Genomic DNA, 22,595 nt, shown 5'->3' on the forward strand with positions numbered 1-22,595 from the left:
TGGGAGAAAATGACTTGGGTAGCTTTTCTCAGATTCCAAATGTTTGGGGAGTCACTCTCAATGCACAAGGGATGCCCCAGGCCGTAGCTGTCACAGAGCTGGTTGGGGAGTGTTGCTGTGTCTTGATACTAGAATCCTCACGTCACCTCTCTCATAGCCAGCTCCCTTGGAGCTAAGGAAGCCGCAGGTCACACTGGGTGTTCTCTAGGAATGGACTGTGCTCCTGTCCTTTCTACCCAGACTACCTTCCTCCCTTGTGATTGATGATTAAGATGCCAAGGGCCAAGTCTGGGTAACTGCTGGTGGCTTGTAAAGAACAGGGCTTTTTTGTCCCATCCGTTTCCCTTGATGGTGATTTCTTCTCTTTGAACTACTCTTCTGATGCCAGACTTACCTAGTCGATTGTTGATTACTTCCCTACACATGTCCCACAAGGGTCAGTCTCAAGGTCAACATGCCTAGAACCAGAACTGCCTCTTCCATGTCTGGAATGCAGTGAGCCACACATCTCTGTGTCTTTGACTCCTTTCTTCAGCCAGCTTAAGGACTTAACTCTCAGATTGTCTACTTTTCCCACTGTTTTCTAACATGCTGTGTAAGCTCTTGGTCTGGGTGCTTCTGCATTCTTTACCAGATTACCTGTCACCAGCACCTCTCTTCTAAGTCCCACTTAGTGCCAGAGGGACCTCCCAAAGTGTAAACTGGCTCATGTTGCTGCCTGCTTAAAATTCTGAGGTGGTGCCTCCAGCTGGATTTAAAACTTTAAATAGGGGCCCAGCGTGGTAGCCTAGCAGCTAAAGTCCTCTCATTGAATGCACCGGGATCCTATATGGGCACCAGTTATAATCCCAGCAGCCCTGCTTCCCATCCAGCTCCCTGCTTGTGCCCTGAAAAGTAACTTAGGATGGCCCAAAGCCTTGGGACTTTGCACCCGTTTGGGAGACCCGAAAGAGGCTCCTGGCTTCAGATTGGCGCAGTTCTGGCCATCGCGGCCACTTAGAAAGTGAATCATTGAACAGAAGATCTTCCTCTGTCTCCTCCTCCTCTCTGTATATCTGACTTTCCAATAAAAACAAAACAAATCTGAAGAATAAAACCTTAAAAATCTGCAGTGGTTCTTCCAGTGTCTAGAATCTAAACTTCCATTTGGGATGGCGTTCAAGGCTGCTCGGGATTTGGCTCCTGCCCACCGTCCAGCATCCCAGGGGCTATATCTTCAGATGTGGGTGGTGGCACAGCTCCAGTGAACCAGGCCATCTCCCACTGCCCAGATTGCCAGGCATTCCTTCCCCCGCCCCCACTCCACTTTGCCACCAGTAGCCCACTCCGCTCCTATTTGTCAGCTGACATCTTGTTCATTTATTAAGATGGCTCTGGCATTGCCCTCTCAAAAGCTGTAATCCTTGTGGCCTGTTAAGTGCTCCTTTTCTGTAGACCGCAAAGAGTATAGACATTTTTTTTTCCTCACACAGATACGCTTGGGTTTAATTGCTTTGTGCTCTTAGCAAAATTTCTAATCTCTTGTTTTCTTACTTGCAGAATGGCAACAATGATTCCTTGCAGGTTAAGTGAGATAACGCATGCAGGCTTCCAGCTTTGGGCCTTGCCCACAGCAGGCTTCTCTGGCATGTGTTCCTACCACACTGCTTGACTATAGTAAACATCTGCTTCCATTGTAATTGGCAGCTAACTCCTTTGTCTCCTGCTTTAGAGAGGTTGAAAGTTCTGTCAGGGTGTCTTCTGTCTGTTCAGTCCCTAAAGCACAAAGGACACGTGTTCTCGTGAGGTGCCTGTGAGAATGGATGGCAGTGTCCAGTGCCAGTTGGAGCCACCTGGATCTGGAGCTCAATCATGAGAGAAGTGTGGGTTGGAGGTGAAGCTTGTGGAATGCATTGGGGGTTGTTGGCATGATGAAAGATGTTGTTTGGATGAGGCTACCTGGCTTAATTCAGGTTACTTCAAGTGCTACTGCTTTGGAAGGTGGGATTCCTGAATAGTCAGAGAGAGGAAAGGAGGAGAAAATGAAAGGATTGTTGTAGCTGTTGCTTCTCAGACGCAGCTGGCCGCTTGTCTGCGTGATGCTGCCTGGATAGACTGCACAGAAACAGTGCCTGGCTAGTATGTGATACTGGGATGATGGAGGACTGGATGGGAAATTCACTTGCTTTATCTCCTGTCTGATAGTTTGCCATGGGTGTTAGCTCTCTCCCACTCACCAGGAATGATGATTTGGCCGCAAGGAAGGCCACATCCCATGTCTTACAGCAAGACAGTCCATCCAAGTCCTTAGGCAGATAGAAGGGGATGCAGAATGTGGGCACAGACCTGTGGGAGTCAGGTAGAGCGGAGAAGGCAGCTGGAGGCCTGGAACTGAAGGATGTCTGAGAATCTGCAGCAGGTGCCTGAAGAGCATGCACAGCAGGAATGGGAGGCAGTGTCCTAGCCGCTGTGAGTCACAGAGCCTGCAGAGAACTCAAGGGATGTGCCCTGAAACAGAAGATTGAGAGAGAAAGAAGAATGCGGGAATGCAGAGGGCATTTGAATCCTGGGAGGTGACTACTGTGATTGGTGAGCTAACATAGTCTGTATAGTAAGGATTACTCAGCAATTTGAATTCACTTTTTCTGGTGTACTTCAAGGTGGGGGCAATGCAAAGACCTGAAGCTCCGGCTGATAATAGGAGAGAATCTTCAATATCCCAGAGCCGAGGGTCTATCCTGCTCAGCAGGCAGCCAGCTGGGGAAATGTCTGTAGCAGTAAGCTTGCCCCCTGTCCGATAGGCGTGGACATGTGGAGAACCCGGCACCTGAAGGTGAGCAGCCACTCCTGCCTCTCTACTGCTGCTTTGTTCTGTAGCTAGCAACCCAGGGAGCACTGAGACATGTATCGTTCACCCAATTTCTTGCATCTCTTATCATGTGTTATCAGCCGGAAGAGGCACAGCTGCTCCCAAGGACAGCCTCTACTGAAGAGGGTCTGTTCCATTCCAGAAAGCTGGAGAGTTTGGGTGTGAGAATTGAGCTCTTCCTGCTCTGATATCTGGTCCCAGAGTAAATATGGGCCGCTCTGTGCTTAGTAACTTATTATTATGGAAAAATTTGCCATACAAATGAGTAGAGTGGAAGGAACCTTGCAAGTGCCATAACCACCTCACCCTCCATCTTACTTCATGTGTATCTTCTCTTCACTCCCTTCCCAGCCACCGGATTATTTTGAAGCAAATCTCAGATTTCTTGCTGTTGCATTCCAAGGTATTTTAGTGCCCTTAAAAGAGCTCTTAGAAAACTACACCTAAAAAATAAATTTATCAAAATTTGATGTTCAAATTTCCCTGATTGTCTCATTAACAATTTGTTTTGCAGCTTATGTGTATAGGTAAGGTTTAAGATAAAGACAATATGCTACAGATATACATTAAAGTCCCGTTTCCCCCATGTTCCAGATGAGCATTATTGTAGCAATATGTATCCTTCTTAAACTTTATTTTGAATGTGTCAGCAGTTCAACTGTGTGCCATATTATCACCTTGAGAATACAAAGAATGCCATGTGGAGGAAGATTGTAGATGTGTGTTTCCTAGACGTAGTCACCAACGATTGTAGAGATTTTCCTTTTGGTATTTTTTACTGGAATTTAGGCTACATTGCTGTGACTTTTCAGGGATATATACCTGGAAAGGGAGTGAAGTAGGAGAAATGGACTCCAAGTGAGATAGGCAGATGAAAGTCAAGAAGAGAGTATATTTCCAAGTAAATTCAGGATTTCCTTCATTCAGAGTGTGGACTTCCAAATAGATGTGAAAGACAGAAATTTTGTTGTCTTATTTCTTCCCCAAATAGCCTATTAGCAAACCAGATAGGTAGCATCTATGAACCTAAGGAAGTGCTTTGCAGTCTTGGTGATAAAAGGTTAGGATGAGGGGCGGGACAGTGGTGGGAGGGTGACTTGCTTTGAAGGTATTCTTGGTGGTTGGATTTTGCAGCTTTCACTTCAGGAAACCTGTCAAGAGCCGAAATCATGACTCTCCAATTTTACAAACAATGGTTGACATAACAAATTTCTGCCAAGATGCTCATGGATTGGGCAGAGTGGTTGTGGAACCCATGTACAGTTCAGCTCAAACTCAGCCTGTTGGTTTTAGGTTAGATCATAGGCAAGTGTAAAGTGAAGGCTTTGCCTCACGTGCAGCAGCCGCATGTTGCTACAAGGAAAGGAACACTTCTTCTAGTATCTGATTTACAACAAGCCCTGGGCATCGTGGCTGATGATACTGCCCATTTGGCAGACAGAACAGAATATAGTGGAGGTGCCACCAGCACAAACCTCTTACCATTGGAAGAATATGGGAACATACAGAGGGTGATGGAGCTGCACCAGCACTGGTTGCAGCAAGGGCCTGCGAGGGCTCTTCATCCTCACCCATTCACCCATTCAAAATTCTGCTTAGAGGGGAGCGTGGTAGCAGTGTTTCGTTTGTCCCCTGATAGTGCTATAGAGGACTTTAGAGAGGACACACAGGGCTGTGAGGCGACTGATGTAAATTGAGGAATGTGAACGGTGGAAAAGAATTTTATGGAAGCTAGATGTCATTTCCTGCTGGCCTTCTGAGCTCTTCATAGCCACAATATGGTAAGACCCTCTATTTCCCATGCTGCTAATGAGCAGATGACAGTAACCACGAAGAGGGTGGCATAACCAGCCTGAGTGGATCATGGAATCTCAGAGAGGTGTGTAATTTTATTTCTGGGAAGGTCGAAGAGGCTCTAAGCCTCTGACAGATTCATGTTCCCAAAGATTTTTTTTTTCTGTTGTTGACTTTATTCATAGTATCAATAGGTTATAAAGTAGTTTTTCAGAGTACCCACTTATGGGTGACTTAAGACACATGAAACATTCACAACCAGATGAACAATAATATTCATTGATTTTTTTTTTTTTAATATAGACTCGGGAGACAGAGATCTTTCATCTATTGGTTTACTCCCCCAGATGGCCAAAACAGCCAGGGCTGGGCAGACCAAAGCCAGGAACCAAGAGCTGCTTCAGCTCTCCCATATGGGTGTAGGGTCTCAAGCATTTGGGCTGTTCTCTGCCATGTTTCCAGGTGCACCAACAGGGAGCAGCCAGGACTCAAACCTACACCAGTATTGGATGCCAACAAAAGCAGAAGCTTAACTCACTGCACCACAGCATCAGTCATTCACTGATTCCCTTAAAGGCAGTTTTTTCCTTTTTTTTTTTAACATTTTTAATTTTTTATTTGAAAGGCAGATTTTACAGAGAGGCGAGACAGAAAGAGTCCCTCCATCTGTTGGTTCACTCCCCAAATGGCCACAATGGCCAGCTGAGCTGATCCAAACCCAGGAGGTTCTTCAGGTCTCCCAACTGTATGCAGTTCTAGTCCCTCACAGCCTTGGGCTCAGAAATACGGCTGTTGGTTGTGATGTTCCCTTTAATGCAGCTTGATGGCCTGATCTTTGAAGCTCAGATTCAACTTGGGCTGAGCATCCATCTTCTGAGAGTGCCAATCTCTGCTTTATCTGCTTAATCCAATTTTACAAGGGGACAGTGAAGTCGCTGCCAGTTAAGGCACTGTTCCCTTCCCTCCTTGTCCTGGAGCCACATTACAAAGCAGGTGCTGGAATCTGTCTCCTGAGCAATGTTGGAATGTTTCACGGGTGTCTGAGCAAATATTTTGTTTACATTGGCATAGGCAGTATTTCCTTTTTTTAAAAGATTTATTTATTTTTATTGGAAAGGCAGATGTACAGAGAGGAAGATCTTCTGTCCGATGAATCACTCCCCAAGCAGCCACAATGGCTGGAGCTGAGCCAATCTGAAGCCAGGAACCAGGAGCTTCTTCCACGTCTCCCACGTGGGTGCAAGGTCTCAAAGCTTTGGGCCATCCTCGACTGCTTTCCCAGGTCACAAGCAGGGAGCTGGATGGGAAGTGGGGACGCCAGGATTAGAACCAGCGCCCATATGGGATCCTGGCACGTTCAAGGCGAGGACTTTAACTGCTACGCTTTCGCACCAGGCCCACAATATTTCCTTTTGAGTGATCTGGAGGTGATTGGCCCTGGGTGGCTCACACTGCAGCCTGTAGTCAGATAGAGACCTGGGGCCAACTCTGGTAGATAGTGGCACCTAGCCGGCTCCTACATAGGACAGGCTTATCTTCTCATTGGCCTGGCACCTTGGCTGTGCTCTCTATGCATATTAAGTTTCCTCTTCAGATTATTTTTCACTTCCTTGCTTTTTCCTTATAATTTGTTGAAGGAACTGTTTCTCAAACTCTGAACTTTCAAAAAGTTGCATTCTCATGGTATGAATAGGTTCTGCTTTGTTTGCATGATTTCCCTTAAAGGTGTATTGAATAGATTCAGAGCAGTGATTTTCAAATGTGGTCCCCTGACCAACAGGGTCAGCATCACATAAGGACTACAGGAAATGCTAATTCCCACTCCGCTCACAGAGGCTGGCGGTAAAGGGTAGCCTTTGGATAAAGCCCAGCATCCCATTGCTGGGAAGTCACCCACTGAAGTGGAAGGATTCAAATAGCTGGGGTGGGGAGAGTAAATTTTAAGAGGATTACTGACTAGTTTCATGATAAGTTGGTGTACTGGGTGTTTATACATTTTTCTTTTCTATCAGTGAAAACATGGTGTTTTTGCATAATGTCAGAACAAATGGAATGGTGAACTTATTGCTAATCAGCCTACTCAGGTGATTTAGTGTACTTTGAAACCTCATTGCTGATGGTGGTGTTCCCTGACCTTCACAGAGGAGTAAGGGCAGCAGCACTCAGCGCTCCCTCAGGCTTAGGCCGCCAACTATGGACTCTAGCAAACAGTGTAGCTTAGATATGGAAGACCCTCTTCTCTGTTAGGTCACCTTCACACGCAACAGACAAAGGCTGCTGGTTTACATAGGTCCTTGCTGGCGGCTATTAGCTGTGGTAATGACTCATCAAAATTCTGCAAAAAGGACAAAGCACAGAGGGGACAAAGCAGAAAGAGCTCTCGGGACTGGCCATCCTGGCAGGACATCAGGATCTGCTTAGGTAAGGAGTTGAGAAAGGATCAACTGGTAGAGATGACCTTCTTTGCAGGTGTAGAGTAAACATAACTTGCCTCTAAGCCATGAAATCAAACTTTGTTTTTCAGAATCTCAGGGTACAAAAAGCTAAAGTTATTTTAACTTATTTTGATCGAACAGCCAAGGATCAGGCTATGTGCATTTGTTGACACAGAATCAAAATCCAAAAATGGGTGAATTTTACCCATTTTTAAGAAGTTAATAAAAAGAAGGGAGCATTTAGATTAACACATGATAAAGCATGTTAACACCTTATCAGAGTTTACATACACATTAATGTAATAAAAATTCATTTTTCTATAGGAAAAAAAAGTCCCAACTCTCTTTTGGGAAGTAGGTAGGTAGTTTGGCTCCTGTTTTAATGAAGACAGATTTACATCTGAAAAAGTAACAGGCTCACCTAAGCTTGTAGTAATGTGTGGTAGGGAGGGACCAAGTGAAGAAGAGTAAAGACAGTGAAACTTACTATTCTACCTTGATGGACACTTGTGTTGCTTCCAAGTTCTAGTACCTACAAACCGTGCTGTATAAACAGCTTTCCTTGTCCCTATGCTGCAGTACATATGCAGAAATTTCTGTAAGAAGTGAAACTGATTGGTCGTTCAGTGTGTGTATTCTATTCTTTTTTTTTTTTAAAGGTTATTTTATTGGGAAGGCAGATGTACAGAGAGGAGGAGAGTGAGGAAGCTCTTCCGTTCGATGATTCACTCCCCAAGTGACCGCAACGGCCAGTGCTGCGCTGATCCGAAGCCGGGTACCAGGAACTTCTCTCCAAGTCTCCCACGCGGGTGCAGGATCCCAAAGCTTTGGGCTGTCCTCGACTGCTACTTTCCCAGGCCACAAGCAGGGAGCTGGATGGGAAGTGGAGCTGTGGGATTAGAACCGGTGCCCATATAGGATCCCAGCGCGTTCAAGGCGAGGACTTTAGCCACTAGACCATGCTGCTGGTCCCGTGTATTCTATTCTTTATTAAATACTGCCACATTTTCTTTGCAGAGTGGCTGTTCCAGTTTTCACCCCCAAGTCTGCCTTTTTGGGGAGTATAGGAATGAGGAAGCCAGGCAGGGGAAGGCCATCTGGGAAATCAGACTTTCTTTGACTACAGTTGAAGCCACTGGTAGCTGTGGAGCAGGGAACAAAATGCAAAAGTGGGGTTATAGAAAGGTGAGTCTTTAAAGTTCTCTATTGCTTGTGTTGAAGGGAAGGTGGATGGTGATGGGGATGGTGGTACGGTTGGCTTAGCCAGGCAGCAGATTCCAAGCTCTTGGGTAAAAGGAAGTTTGGTTACAGAGGACACAAGGATGATGTTGGTAAATGCTGGAATATAGAACTGAACATTCCACATCGACCAACTCTTGTCATTTAGAGTCCAGTTATGTCTGCTAGTGCGGACATAAACTGCCACAGCCTCTCCAGAAAACAGCATGGCATTATTTAGCAAAGATGAAGACACACACACCCAGTATCCCTTCTGGGCCCACAACACACCAAGCAAACAGGAAAATAAACAATGCCAAATAAAAGAAGCAAAGAACCATCAGATGTGATAAAAAGGTCTATGAAGAAGAGATCTGGAAAGTGTGCACTGACAGGTGTGTGAGTAGGACTTGGCAGTGGTTTGATGGGTAAGTGGATAGAAGGAAGGGAAACTGAATGCAGGGGATGCTGTCGGGATGTGTAAGAGCAGACACACACACACGCACAAGGACACTTATAGTATGTGATCGAGGTAGTGTTTCAAACCTATGAGCCTATAACTTGACAAATGTGATATTACGCTTGGGAAAAGCAATAGATTTATATCTTTATCTTTTACTATTCATAGAACCAAAGTCTAGATGAGTTGAATACTTATAAATTAAAAGAACTAGAAGAAAGAAATGTAGATGAATATATATATATATTATATATTACATATATATATATATAATACATATATATAAAACTTGGTGATAGATGAAACTCCATAAGATTGACAAGGAAGTTAGAAACCTTAAAGGAAAATGATTTCATCAAAACTCATACATGTGCAATCCTTCTAGAAGGAGATAAGATCATAAACAAAATTGAATGACAAATAACAAATATGTTTGTAATAGTCATCCCTCTCTGTTGGCAAGTTCCACAGATTCAGCAGATTCAGATAGGAAATATTTTTTAAAAGTTGCATCTGTATTTTTTCTTGTCCTAGAAAATATTCATACATTGTAACAATTATTACATGATACATATAAATAAAACATTATAAATAAAGATATTTTAAAGTAAACAGGAGAATTGTGGAGGTTACTATGCCATTTTAAATATATATATATAGATTTAAAGGCAAAGTTACAGAGAGAGGGAGAGAGACAAAAATGAAGTTCTTCCATTCACTGGTTTGCTCCATAAATGTCTGTAAATCCCAGAGCTGGGTCAGGCTGAAGCCAGGAACCAGAAGCTTCTTCCAGGTCTCCCTTGTGGGTACAAGGATCCAAGGACTTGGGCCATTTTCCACTGCTTTGTTAGGTACACTAGTTAGGCATTGGATCATAAGTAGAACAGCTGGGACTTGAACTGGTATCTCATATGGATGAGATACCACTGCAGATGGCAAGTTTACCCACTACCTCAACTATGTCATTTTATATGAGGAATTTGACCATCCTTGGATTTTTGTGGAAGAAGTGGGGTGTCTGGAAACAACCCTCCTCAGATACCAAAAGATAGCTGTGCACAATAAAGAACTCGTAATTAAATAGGAAAAAGACAAGCACACCAATAGAAACATGAATATGAATTGGCAGTTTAAAAATAGAAGCTTGAAAAATAATGAACCACATGAAAAATAATTCAGCCTTAACAGGAATTTAAAAAAAAAAAACTAGTTCAAGATGGTGAGCTGACCTCTTGAATTTATTTCTATTTCCTTTCCTACTCTGGAATTACTATTTTTTTTTAAGAAAGGAAAACAGAAAAAAAAGGAGAAATAGGGAAGAATTACCAGTAGACTTCTTAGATCCTGCTCCCTTGCACCTTTCCCTTCTGCAGTAGAGCTCACCGCCCTCACTCCAGTCATGTCCTTACACACGTGTCATGTCCTTACACCCATGTCCTTACATGGCTGTCCCCGCCATGCCACAGTTAAGGCTGGGAATTCCTCTCACCACCTTCCTCTTGGGTCCTGCTTTATGGACCCAACACACAACAGTCAAATGGTCAACAAAATGTGACCTTGGTAAATTGGTAGAGTTAGAAACCCTATGGTAGAATGGGGAGGGTGGAAGGGGAAGTCCCTGAGTCTGTGGAATTGTATCATTAAAAACAAGAGAAAAGAAAAGAAACCCCATGTTGGCTTCTGGGGTTGGGTCTTTAACCTCTTTTTCAGTCTTCTAACTGGAGAAGTTGACAAGCCGTTAATGTTATTTCCCAGAATTCCTTGTTGATGGCGTTCTGGATGTGCACTGAATTCTGCCAATAAGAAACATCCCGTTTGCTGAGCTGTCTGCCTCCAGACTCACAGACATGAGGGAGTCGCCTAGGAAGAAAGCCGAGTGGGAAACTGCAAGGCTCAGCAGATCCAGGGAGCAGCCAGGTCATGGGGAGACTTCAGGCTGAGCTCCCCTCCCCTGTGCCCCACCTCTTCCTTTGTTCAAACACAGCAGTCAAGTACTCACAGAGCAAGGCAGAAATGCTCTCAGAGGAAGTCAGGAAGATGCTTTGTCAACAGCTAATTCATGGTGTTAGGGTTGGACAGGGGACTGGCAGTTGCCAGCCAGGTCCTAGTGGACAGTGGCCACAATGATGCCAGGGTCAGTTCTTCCCTCTTTCTTCCATCAGGAAAGGATCCTCAGCCTGCAAACTTGATCCTTTTGTGAATCCTGGAGGAAAAGCTCCCCACACTACACCTTTCTGTCTGTTCATCAGCCCAGGTAAAGCTCACCCTCACATTCCTGACTTGGAAAAACAACAAAAACCAAAAACCAAGCTGGGAAATACATGAAATAGATGTGCAAATAGTTTGGATAAAACGTGAGTGGCTAGGAACCCAGAGTTTTCACTTGAACACTTGGCAGTGATCTTTTCATCTGTGGGCCACTCTGAAGTCCCCTCCATGCAGACATGCTTTCTACTTCTCTGCCAACTAGCCCAGCGTCTCCATGGAGCACGGAACTTTCTCTCCCCAAGTCTGTTCTGTACCCGGGGAAATGGCTCCCCTGTTTGCAAGGTATCTGTGCCATGTCGCCTGCCTCTCAGGTCTTTATTCTTAGGGCTCTTCCCCCTGCTGCAGAGGCTCTTCTATACTTCTGCTGTTCTAAGTCCTACCCTTCCCTTGGCATCTCCAAGGCCATTTTCTCCATAAAGCTTTTCTTGAACACGCAGGGCTGAGGCTAGGGCCTGGCTCTGAGCAAGCAGTCAGGAAATGTTTGTGAAATGAATGAAGCTTCCAACCCCCCACGGCTTTTTTTCTTCCCCAAACTCCCTCCTTCCCTTTGTGCCATCTTTAGAGGACCTCATGGTCTTCTGCTTGTGCCATTGCCTAATTTCCAGTCAACTGGAAGCCTACGGCCTGGGAGTGTTTCTGGCCCTCGGATATCCTGATCTGCGCAGGACCAAGGCGTTTCCTAGTCACAGGATCTGCCATGCTAACACCAGGAAAGCCCTGGCATCCCATGAGACATTGATCTCAGAAACAGGGTATAAAGTTAAATGTGGGCTCAGCCGTGCTCCTGGGACACATCCTTCCACATGGCTGCCTCAGGCAGGCCCAGGCCCAGGGTGTGGCTTTTCTACCGAGGAAAATGTCACATGGTCCAGAACTGAAGTGAGAAGGAGAGATTCTACAAGCTACTTTTTATTATTTTTGAAGATTTTAAAAATTAGTGTGCTAAGTTATAGTTTATGAATTTTTCAATGTTCTTTTTATTTTCATTTTATTTTAAAGGCATAGTAACACAGAGAGAAAGAGAGAGGAAGAGAAGATGAAAGAAAGAGAAAGAGAACTACTACTGGTTTAGTCCAAAATGGTTACAATGGCCAGGCTGAAGTCAGGAGTCCAGAACTCCTAGGTCTCCCACCTGAGTGGCAGGGCTCCAAACAATGGAGCCTTAGCCTGCTGCATTCTAGAGAGCAGAGGTACTAGGGCTTAAACCAACACTCTGATGTGGGATGTATGTATTGTAACTGGTGGCTTAACTCAGTGTATTACAAGGCCACCTATGTAAACACACTTTTAAAATATTGAATGATCTGTTCTACTAATGTAAAATATTGCCGTGTGTGTCAATTTGTTAGTTAAAAAAAAAGAAACACAGAGTCTTGGTACGGGAGTTAGTTCTGGAACCTACCTGATAGTGATACTAACATTATATGAGAACTTGAGCAAGTCAGTCTGACCTGAGTCTTATTTTCCTCTCTGTAACAAGAGAATACTACAAGTTCCACAGAGACCTCCTAGGTGTACGGCTCTGTGTCTCCAGCAAGTCACTAGGAGTCAATCTGTTAACAAACTTCACTAAAGAAGTTATCTAGGGGCTGTAGGTACTGGGATTCTCAGTCTTCTAGTTCATTCTGACTTTTTAAAGATGTATTCATTTTTATTGGGAAGGTACGTTTACAGAGAGAAAGAGATACAGAGCGAAAGAAGGAGATACAGAGAGAAAGAAAGAGATAGAGAAAGGAGATACAGAGAGAAAGATTCTTCATCCTTTGGATCACTCCAAAGCGGCCACAAAAGCCAGAGCCAAGCTGATTCAGAGCCTCCTCTTGGTCTCCCATGTGGATGCAGGATTCCAAGGCTTTGGGCCGTTCTGGACTGCTTTCCCAGGCCACAGGGAGGGAGTTGGATGGGAAGTGGGGCCACTGGGACACAAACCAGTGCCTGCATGGGATCCCAGCATATGCAAGGTGAAGATTTTAGCCACTAGGCTACCATGCCGCACCCTCATTCTGATTCTTAAAGTCTGTGTCTATTTCTACTGCTAGACATACATATATATTTTTTAAATGATGTATCCTAGCCTGCAACAGGAAGATTCCGGTCAAGGCTACTTTTCATGTTAATAGTATGACTAATATTAGTAATTGTTTTCTTCCTAAAATTGAGGACTACTGATTAACAATCATTAACTATTTTAGAATAAAAAACATAAAAAGACCTACCCAAGTGGATCACACACAGATACACACGCATGCACACACAGACACAGGCACACACATGCATGCGCACACATACATTCTTCCCACTGATGATGCTTAATGCCTGAGATTCATACTACTCTGCTACATATTTTTTTTCACGGCAGTACATCTTCAGTTCTTTGTTTATTATTTCTCTAACAAAAAGCCTACTGTAGTGATATATTTTGTTATTAGGAGATGGTATATCTGATGGTGTTTCGGAAAACATTTTCCACTCCATTTCAGATGTATCTCATTGTCACATAATTACATTAAAATTTGAATTCTAATGTTGTTCTGCTATATTTTTACATGAAAATTTTCCTGAAAATATTCAAAAAGAAAGACAAACCTACAAAAAGAGTAAAAGGTCAAAGCCCAACTCTGGTTTTACATCTATATAAAAATAATTTTGGGGTGGAGTGTTCCTTGGGGCTTGAGGATGGTATTTTTCCAGATTTTGAAGATGGTGATGGCTTATATTTATGCTTATATGAATATAAAAATCCACATGATAATTCTAGTATTTTTTCCTGATTTTGTATATGGCTTTATTCACTTAAATATCCATTTCTATTAGAATTGATATCTGTTATATATGGCGGGGCTATTCAGAGCAATGTGAGGGAGCGCAGTAAAGGGGTTCACTTACAACTACTGTTTTACTCATACTTTTTGGTGAGATATTCTTTTTTTTCTCTCTCTCAAGATTTTTTTTTTCTAAAAGGCAGGTTTACAGAGGGAGGGAGGGAGGGAGAGAGAGAGAGATCTTCTAACCTCTTGTTCACTCCTCAAATGGCTGCAATACCCAGAGGCTGGTTGATCCACAGCCAGGTGCCTGGAGCTTAATCTGGGTTTCCTATATGGGTGCAGGGGCCCAAGGAACTGGACCATCCTTCACTGCTTTTCCAGTCCAAAGCAGGAAGCTGCATCCAAGGTGGAGCAGCAGGGACATGAACCAGCTCGTATGTGTGATGCTGGCACCAGAAAGTGGAGGATCCGAGGAAGTGGAGGAGTCACAGTGCTAGCCCCATTGATGAGATATTCTTCACATTCACTTTCATTGCATCTTTCTGCTTGTGGAACTCTTTGGTGACACATTTTCTCCACATCTACTAGTTAGTTACAAATTCAATCAACTGGTGGGGAGGGCATTGCAGTAGTGTAGTAGCCTAAGCCTTCACCTGTGGTCCCGGCATCCCATAGGTGCTGGTTCAGCTCCCCTCTAATGCTCCACTTCCAATCCAGGCCTGGGAGGGCAACAGAAGGTGGTGGCTCAAGTCCTTGGGCTGCTGTGCCCAGTGGAAGACCCAGTGAGGCTCCTGGCTTTGGCCTGGCCCAGTTCTGGCACTAGTGGCCATTCGGGCAGTGAAACGGATGGGGGCATCTCTCCATGGCTGTACCTCTCTCTGTAACTCTGATTTTCAAGTAAAATAAATGGATCTTTTAAAAGATTTGTTTGTTTTTATTAGAAAGGCAGATCAGATTTACAGAGGGAAGGAGAGACAGAAAGATCGTCCATCTGCTGGTTCACTCCCAAGATGGCCACAATGGCCAGAACTGAGCTGTTTTGAAGCCAGGAGCCAGGAGCTTCTTCCAGGTCTACCACACTGGTGCAGGGTCCCAAGGCTTTGGGCCATTCTCTACTGCTTTCCCAGGGCACAAGCAGGGAGCTGGATGGAAAGTGGGGCAGCCAATCAGGACACAAACGGGTGCCCAAATGGGATCCCGATGCTTGCAAAGTGAGGATTTAGCCATTGAGCCGTTGTGCCAGGCTTAAATGGATCTTTTTAAAAATATAAATCAAGGGACCAGCACGATAACGTAATGGTTAAGGTCCTTGCCTTGAAGGCACCTGGGATCCCATATGGGCGCCGGTTCTAATCCTGGCAGCTCCACTTCCCATTCAGCTCCCTGCTTGTGGCCTGGGGGAGCAGTTGAGGACAGCCCAAAACCTTGGGACCTTGCATCCACGTGGGAGATCTGGAAAGAAGTTCCTGGCTCCTCGCTTCAGATTGGCGCAGCACTTGGAGAGTGAATCATCAGACGGAAGATCTTCCTCTCTGTACATCTGTCTTTTCAATAAAAATAATAAATAAATCTTTAAGAAAAATAGAAATCAAGCAGCAAGCACCAATAGTGAGTGGTTTCTTGTTTAAAACTATGCACTAATAATAGAGTAGATAATATTCACTAATACAACATTGCAGGAATGGTGACAGAACTTCATACTAAATTTACTACTCTTAGATGTTTGTTTATATGCCTATTTTCATTAATATCTATATGAGGGAAATTTGAAAGTTCATAAATGTGTAATGAAAAGGTAACTTTGTCTTCATGTGATAATTTTAAATCCATTCATGTTTTTTTAAATACCCATTTTCAATGAACTTATGAAGACAACTTTGTGCATTAATTTTCAAAATATTTTGGACCCAGCATGGTAGCCTAGTGACTAAAGTCCTCATATTGCATGTACTGGGATCACATATAGGCACCCATTTGTGTTCCAGCTGCTCCACTTTTCATCCAGCTCCCTGCTTGTGGCCTGGGAAAGCAGTAGAGAATGGCCCAAAGCCCTGGGATCCTGCACCAGTGTTGTAGACCTGGAAGAGACTCCTGGCTTTGGATCAGCTCGGCTCTGGCCATTGTGGCTGCTTGGGAAGTGAACCAACAGATGGGAGATCTTTCTCTCTGTATCTCCTTCTCTGTAAATATGACTTTCTAGTACAAATAAATAATAAATCTTTAAAAACAATTTCAAAATATTTTGCACCAAAGTATTCATATTTTTAAATCAAGTTTTCCATGAATTGTTTGAAGCACCCTTTAATTCTTCTGATTTCTGTGATACTATGTTTTTTCATCATTTTTTTGTCTGACTTTCCAGAACTTAGTATATATTCTCCCATGTAAGCCACATGAAAAAAAGCCACTTTTATTCATATATGAATTGTCACTGTTCAGATATTAACAACTCTTATAAAATATCTTGTCACTTTGGGATCAGAAGCCAGGTTTCAAGAGGATAGAGAACAGCCCTTTGATCACCAGTTGAACTAGGTTATATATAAACTGGGCAGTGGAATATAGCCTTCACCAACAAAATCAGACACGAAAGATGATAATGGTCATTGCTATATTGTCAAAGGTGACACTTTTTAAAGAACAAAAAGTGCCCATATTCACAATTGTACCCTTCTAGTCTCTGGTGTCCTGGGAAGGAGAGTTGCTGCTGTAAACTGGTAGTGATCCTAATGTGATGCAAGAACTTCAGTCATCTTGAGTCTCTTAGCTTCATATTCCTCTTTGTAACTGAGTGTTAGAGCTTATGTAGACACCTCCTAGTTCAACACTGCTTCTCTCTAGAGCCTCGATATGTGTCAATATTGGTACAGTGTTTTGGGAAAATCAAGACAAAGAGAAAGTTGTTTCCAGTCTAGGCAACAAGGTAGGAATTGAAATTCTTGCACATTGATGCAAAAGTCAAGACCAGACAGAGTTCATCCGAAGGACACCACTTTCTAGAGCATTTATAACCAACCACAAACTGTATGGTTCTTGGGGACTGAGAGAGTACTAGTGTTAAACTCTTTCTGATTACAACAATATTAAGATAATGGTAAGAATTCCTCAAGCTCATTGAAATTCGCATCTACCTCTTGTTTCCTACAGAGAATTTCCTAAATCCACCTTTACTTGGGACTGCAAATGCTCTGCAGCTCTCTAATCCTGTGGTGAGCAGTGCAGCTTCCCCAACAGGAAGCATCACCAACTTCTCTGGAGTGTCTGCCCCAACTGTTGGCTCGACATGGCAACTGCCATCAGCTCCCGGTACCTCTTTCCAGCCACTCCTGGGCAGTGCCTACCTTTGCCAACATTCTAGCACAATGATGCTGTCTGGAGTTAGTGACCAGAGCAGATCTCCACATCTGCTCCCTCCTACCCACATGTTCTAGTCTGGGACATCACAGGAAGCACTGAAAAGTCCTCATGCCTTGAGCGCTTCACTCGGGTAACTCTCACCAACCAGCACGCAGGTGTTTCTTCTACACCTATGGCAGCCCAATGTGACCAAACTGCAGATGCCAATGCCATGGTCGCTCTCTTTCCATCACTCACTCAGGGGATGACTTCTCAAATTCCAAATCAGGGATGTGGCCTGTCACTTTCATACCAGCAAGCAAACCAGCTCTATTACTCTAATCCAGGCACAGTAGGGCCTCCAGTGACTGGAGAACTTGGCACTTGCCTGCAGTCCTATGGCTCTGTGACACACACAGGAAGTGTGGCCTCTGTTGCTTACTCAGAAATGGTGATGGTGCTAAGAGAGATTCAGCCCACACAAGTCCTACCACCAGCCTTGACCTCTGAAATCTACATCCCTGTGTATGCACATCCTGTCACAAGAACAAGTTTTCAAGGTAAGTGCAAACAAAGAACTTCAAAGAAATAAGATCAAAAGAAGATCTTCAGTCCCTTGAAAGATCTGGACTAACCTTCCCAAGAGTGACCCCAACAGCTGGAGTTGAGCCAACTCCAAGCCAGGAGCCAGGAGCCCCCTCCAGGTCTCCCACCCGCGTACAGAGTCCCAAAGCTTTGGGCAGTCTTCGATTGCTTTCTCAGGCACAAGCAGGGAGCCAGATTGGAGGCGGGGCCACCAGGATTAGAAACGGTGCCCATATGGGATCCCAGTGTGTGCAAGGTGAGGACTTTAGCCACTAGGCTACTGTACCGGGTCCAAAAATAAATAGAAACCAGTTATAAGACACTTGCTTCTCATATCAGAGCATGCAAGTTCTATGCTTGGCTCCACCTTCTGACTCCATCATCCTGCTGATGCAGACCCTGGGAGGTAGCCAGGCTGATTCAAATAATTAGGTGCTTGCATGTATGGGAGAACTAGATTGAGTTCCCAAATTCTAACTTTGGCCCAGCCCAGACCTGGCCATCTATTGTGGACATTTCAGGAGTGAACAAGTGGGTGGGAGGTCTTCTGCCTGTTCAACTTAACTTCTCTCACTCCCCCCATTCTCTCTATTTGCTTACAAGGACACAAACTATCAAAGTATAAAATCTAGAATCATGGCTTATATAAGGTGTTTGTTGCAGTGTTTGATATGTTTAAATGCCTCCTTTGTTCTCCTTGTTCACAGTTTTGAAGAGTCAGTATTTGAGGTTTGCAGAGCTGAGGTGGTGATGGAGTATGGAATGTTCTTCCTAATCTCTGCCCCATGGAGTGAAGATGCCAGAGTTCTGACATCTTTTCAGAGAACTGCTTGTTTTAAAGGAGCTGGTTCTCCTCCATCTAGACCTGGTTTCTGTTGTGCTTGGGAAAGCCAGACAGGCAAGTAATAGACCTCCCTAGAACAAACTGATTAGATAAGCCCATGAGAACCTCTGAAGGCCACCATTAGATTGAAAAACAAAACAAGTGTTACTTTTACAGTGTCTGTGAATAAACAAGGACTTTTTGGTTTGAAATGGTTGGTGAGGCTGTAGAGGAGGAGTTATGCTAATAGCAGAGGGGGTGGGGGAAAGGACAGGTGGCTGAGTCCCAAACACCAGGCTCACCCGAAAGAGACTGGATTCAAGGGCCTAGGATCCACAGGTCACTGTGCTGGAGGTGAGTACAGCAGGGTTTTCATATATGGAGTTGCAGGTTAGTTGCTACTTCTGGCTTGGGGATGTGTGTGAGAAGGTTGAGTAGGACAGGCAAGAATCTCTAGCCCTAGAGGTTTCGAAAGAGAATGGTATAACTGCTAAAAACTTGTGCAAGACCGAGAAAGCAAAGATGGAGGACAATCTGATGGTGTAAATTAACCTGTAATTGTAAAGGATGGCATCAAAAGGGGTGACAAGGCCACCCTGTTGTAGTGTTGTCGTTTTATGTGCCCTCCCCACCCCTAGTCTAGTGCCCTTATTTTTTGGTGTATGCACATCTGTGCAGTGTCAGGCTTTGGACGTGAGGGGCTGAGACCTTTACTTAGTTCTGCTCTTTGCACAGAGGTTTAACTACCCCCTCTTCAATGCATGATCTTGAGTTAAAGAAGTTACGTCATTTGGTCTTGTGCTTATTTCCTGATTTCTCTAATTCAGGATGGGTTATTAAGACTCTCCTCCAAGTCTCTGGAAGTCCAGAAAAGAGAAGACTCACAAAACAATCCCCATTTCAAGTAAGAGTTCTGACCCAAAGAAGCCATATATTCACCATATATTAGGAATTAGAGGGAGGTAAGAGGTGAGGGGCCAGCAAGCTAACCCCAGCTCTGCACCTGAAAGTAACAGGCTATGAGGGTCTTCTGTGTTGGGAGCCTGTAGCCTACTTGGCTTTCCCGAGAGTCACCAAGCCTTCATAAAAATCTGGTGTAGAAACCCGCTGTCCTTAGCTTTGTGGGTATCTGTCCCTGAGAAAGAGTGTTTTACCCTGACTCCAAGCAGGCATGCTGGGATCTGGAATTCCATTCTGAGCTCGTAAGTTGAGGAACATTCCCTGGGGTACCTGGAAGGTCACCAGTCATACCCTTCCCAGCCCCCACCCCAATTTAGTTTGGAGGAAGGGGCCAGTCTGAGGTGGGACGTCTTTTACTGAGGTGCTCTGTGAGTGGTTATTGCTTGACTCACTGCACCTCCCCTCCCATCAAGTCTGTCTTCCTGGAGAGACAGCAGTGAAGCAGTCAGTAAGAGACACTCACCCGTCTCTCCTGCTTCTGCCGCACTAGGAAAGAGGTGGCGGCCATGCCAGCAAAGCTGATTTGGCAGCACAGACGGGGCTGCTGCAGAGCCTATTCTCCAGTGTTACCAGTCAGTGAACCTGAATTAGCTGGCCGTGTGTTCCCATTTGGCAGCTTTCATTTGTAGGGAAGTGTATTTCTTGAGCTACTTCAGATAATGCTCCCTACCAGGAGCATTAGTCTTTGAGCAGCTTCTGCTAATTTACTCTCAGGAATACACAGCTTGGATGAAGGGAAGAGGCAGGCTCTTTCAGGTGTCTGTCACTGTCAAAGGTATGCAGCCTGGGGTGTGGCCTCATAGGTCTTTGCATTGCTCTTGGTATCATAGGGCACGTTGTGTCATGTCTTAGTCTTCCTCTTCTTGCTCAAGAAGGAGGACAGCTTACCAGAGCAGTGTAAAATGGCCATCGACATCTACTTCATTTCTGCCCCTCTTGCCCTAAGCCTTGGCAATCTTCAACATCATATTTCTGTCAGATTTCCCAAACGCAGGCTCTGCTTTTAGGACAAATCAGTTTATCGTAGCCAGGACTTACTACATGCTTGTGTAGGGCATGGTATGAGCACGGCCACGAAGCCATGTTGCCCACATTGTTGCCCTTGGTCAGTAATTCAGCAGGCAGCCATTTTAGTGTCTGCTCTGCACAGTCATGCACAAATTTCACCAGCCTTGGGCAGCCATGCAGGATCCATGGTCAAAGCTTGCGGGTTGATGTGAGCTCAAAGATATGTGCATGTTAATTAGCAATTGAGCATAATGTTATGTACCTGTTCCATTGAACACACAAGGGTTGGGGCAAAATCAGAGCCACTCAAGATGGTGGGCAGATCTTGCTCTGTCTCTGTGTGAAATTTAAGGCTTATCCTCTGATTGTTGTGGTCACCCTTGGTCTAAGTCTGACTGCAATAATGATGATGTCCAGTGCCAGGTAATCCACCTGACTTCAATTCTGCTTTATAGTTGAGGCTCCTCCCCATCCCCTAGGTTGGTGCCATTGAAGGAAGGAAGCCTATGTCAGACAGTGGACTGGCTGGGAGGGTCATGGGGCAGCTTAAGGGGTCTCCTGATTTCTGCCCACACCCTCTACTTGTTTATTAGCTAATAAGAATTCCAGCCTCTTCAGAGTTTGAGCCTAGGAGGCAGGAGAGGAGAGCTTTTGTACATATTTATGGTCTCCAGTGCCATTAGGATCCTCAGTGGAACATGGTGATTATTTCATAGGACTGCGGTCTGGCCCCTCTGTTATGCCCGACAAAGGCCAACCTGTCTCATCCCCCTAACTCTCCCCTTGTGCGGAAACTAGGTGTTCAGATAGGAATGTTTCTGCTTCTGTCCCTGCCCTCAACCTGTTATCCCTCTCTTCCTTTGACTCCCCAGTTTTGGGAGGAGCTGCCTTCCTCTCCTGCTTTTCACCACCACCCCACTTTGTACCTCAGTGCCTCCCAAAGCCAGCCACTACAGCAGAGCAGATTCCTCAGAAGGAAATTTAACTGTCTTTGAATAGGGAATGCATGCATCATTATGATGGACAATAGCAAAAGTATACAAGAACCTACAGGGAGCCCTGAACTCCTCCCTCCTGTTCTCTCCCCGCACCGCCCTAGCCACACCCGCCCCCCAGCAGATTTTGTGACTTTCTGCTGAGAGAGACCATAAAGTTTTAAGCACGCCCACACACAAGCCATGGCAAGTCTCTACATCCTTTTTTGCTATGGTTTTTTCCCATTCAACCATGCTTTTTTTTTTCTTAAGACATTTATTTTGCTTGAAAGTCAGAATTATAGAGGAAGGAGAGACAGATATAAAGATCTTCCATCTGTTGGTTCACTCCCCAGGTGACCACCATGGTCAGAGCTGGGCCAGTCTGAAGCTGGAAGCCAGGAACTTCCTCTGAGTTTCCCATGTGGGTGCAGGGGCCCAAAGCCTAGCATCATCCTCTACTTCTTTCCCAGGCCATTAGCAGGGAGCTGGATCAGACATGAAATAGCTGGGACACAAACAGACACCCTTACGTAATGCTGGAGCTGCAGGCAGAGGATTAGCTTGCTATGTCACCACACCAGCACTTCAGCCATAATTTTTAAAGTATCCTCATTCTCTTTAAAAGTGTCATGATATTACAGACAAAATTCTTTTTTTGGTATTTAATCAGTTTTGCATTGATGGACATCCACAGGTTGTTTCTCATTATTTTCTTCCATGAACAATGTCATAACAGTGGTATCTGGCATTTACTGTGTGCCAGACTCTCATGAAAATTCTGAGTATTTTATCTTTTAATTCCAATGATGAGTATCTTATATAAGTTCAATAAAATGAGCAACTGGTCCAAACCATACATCTGTTTTTATTCGCAGGTGTTTTCATACAATAACTTTCTTGACAGAGCTGCTGCTGCCAAAAGGTATGTGTATTTTAAAGTTACATAAATGTTGCCAAAATGGCTCATTTCACAATAGTTGTGAAAAATGAAAATGGTTACCTCATTGTGTCTCTGTTATTTTTCCTTAAATGGGTGAGGTTGAGCTTTTATATTCAAATGTTTACAGGCTATTTCATTGTTTAAAAATGCTATTTATTTTTTATATAGGCCACTTCTA

Source organism: Ochotona princeps, chromosome 8, assembly GCF_030435755.1.
Source record: "Ochotona princeps isolate mOchPri1 chromosome 8, mOchPri1.hap1, whole genome shotgun sequence".
Lineage (NCBI taxonomy): Eukaryota > Metazoa > Chordata > Mammalia > Lagomorpha > Ochotonidae > Ochotona > Ochotona princeps.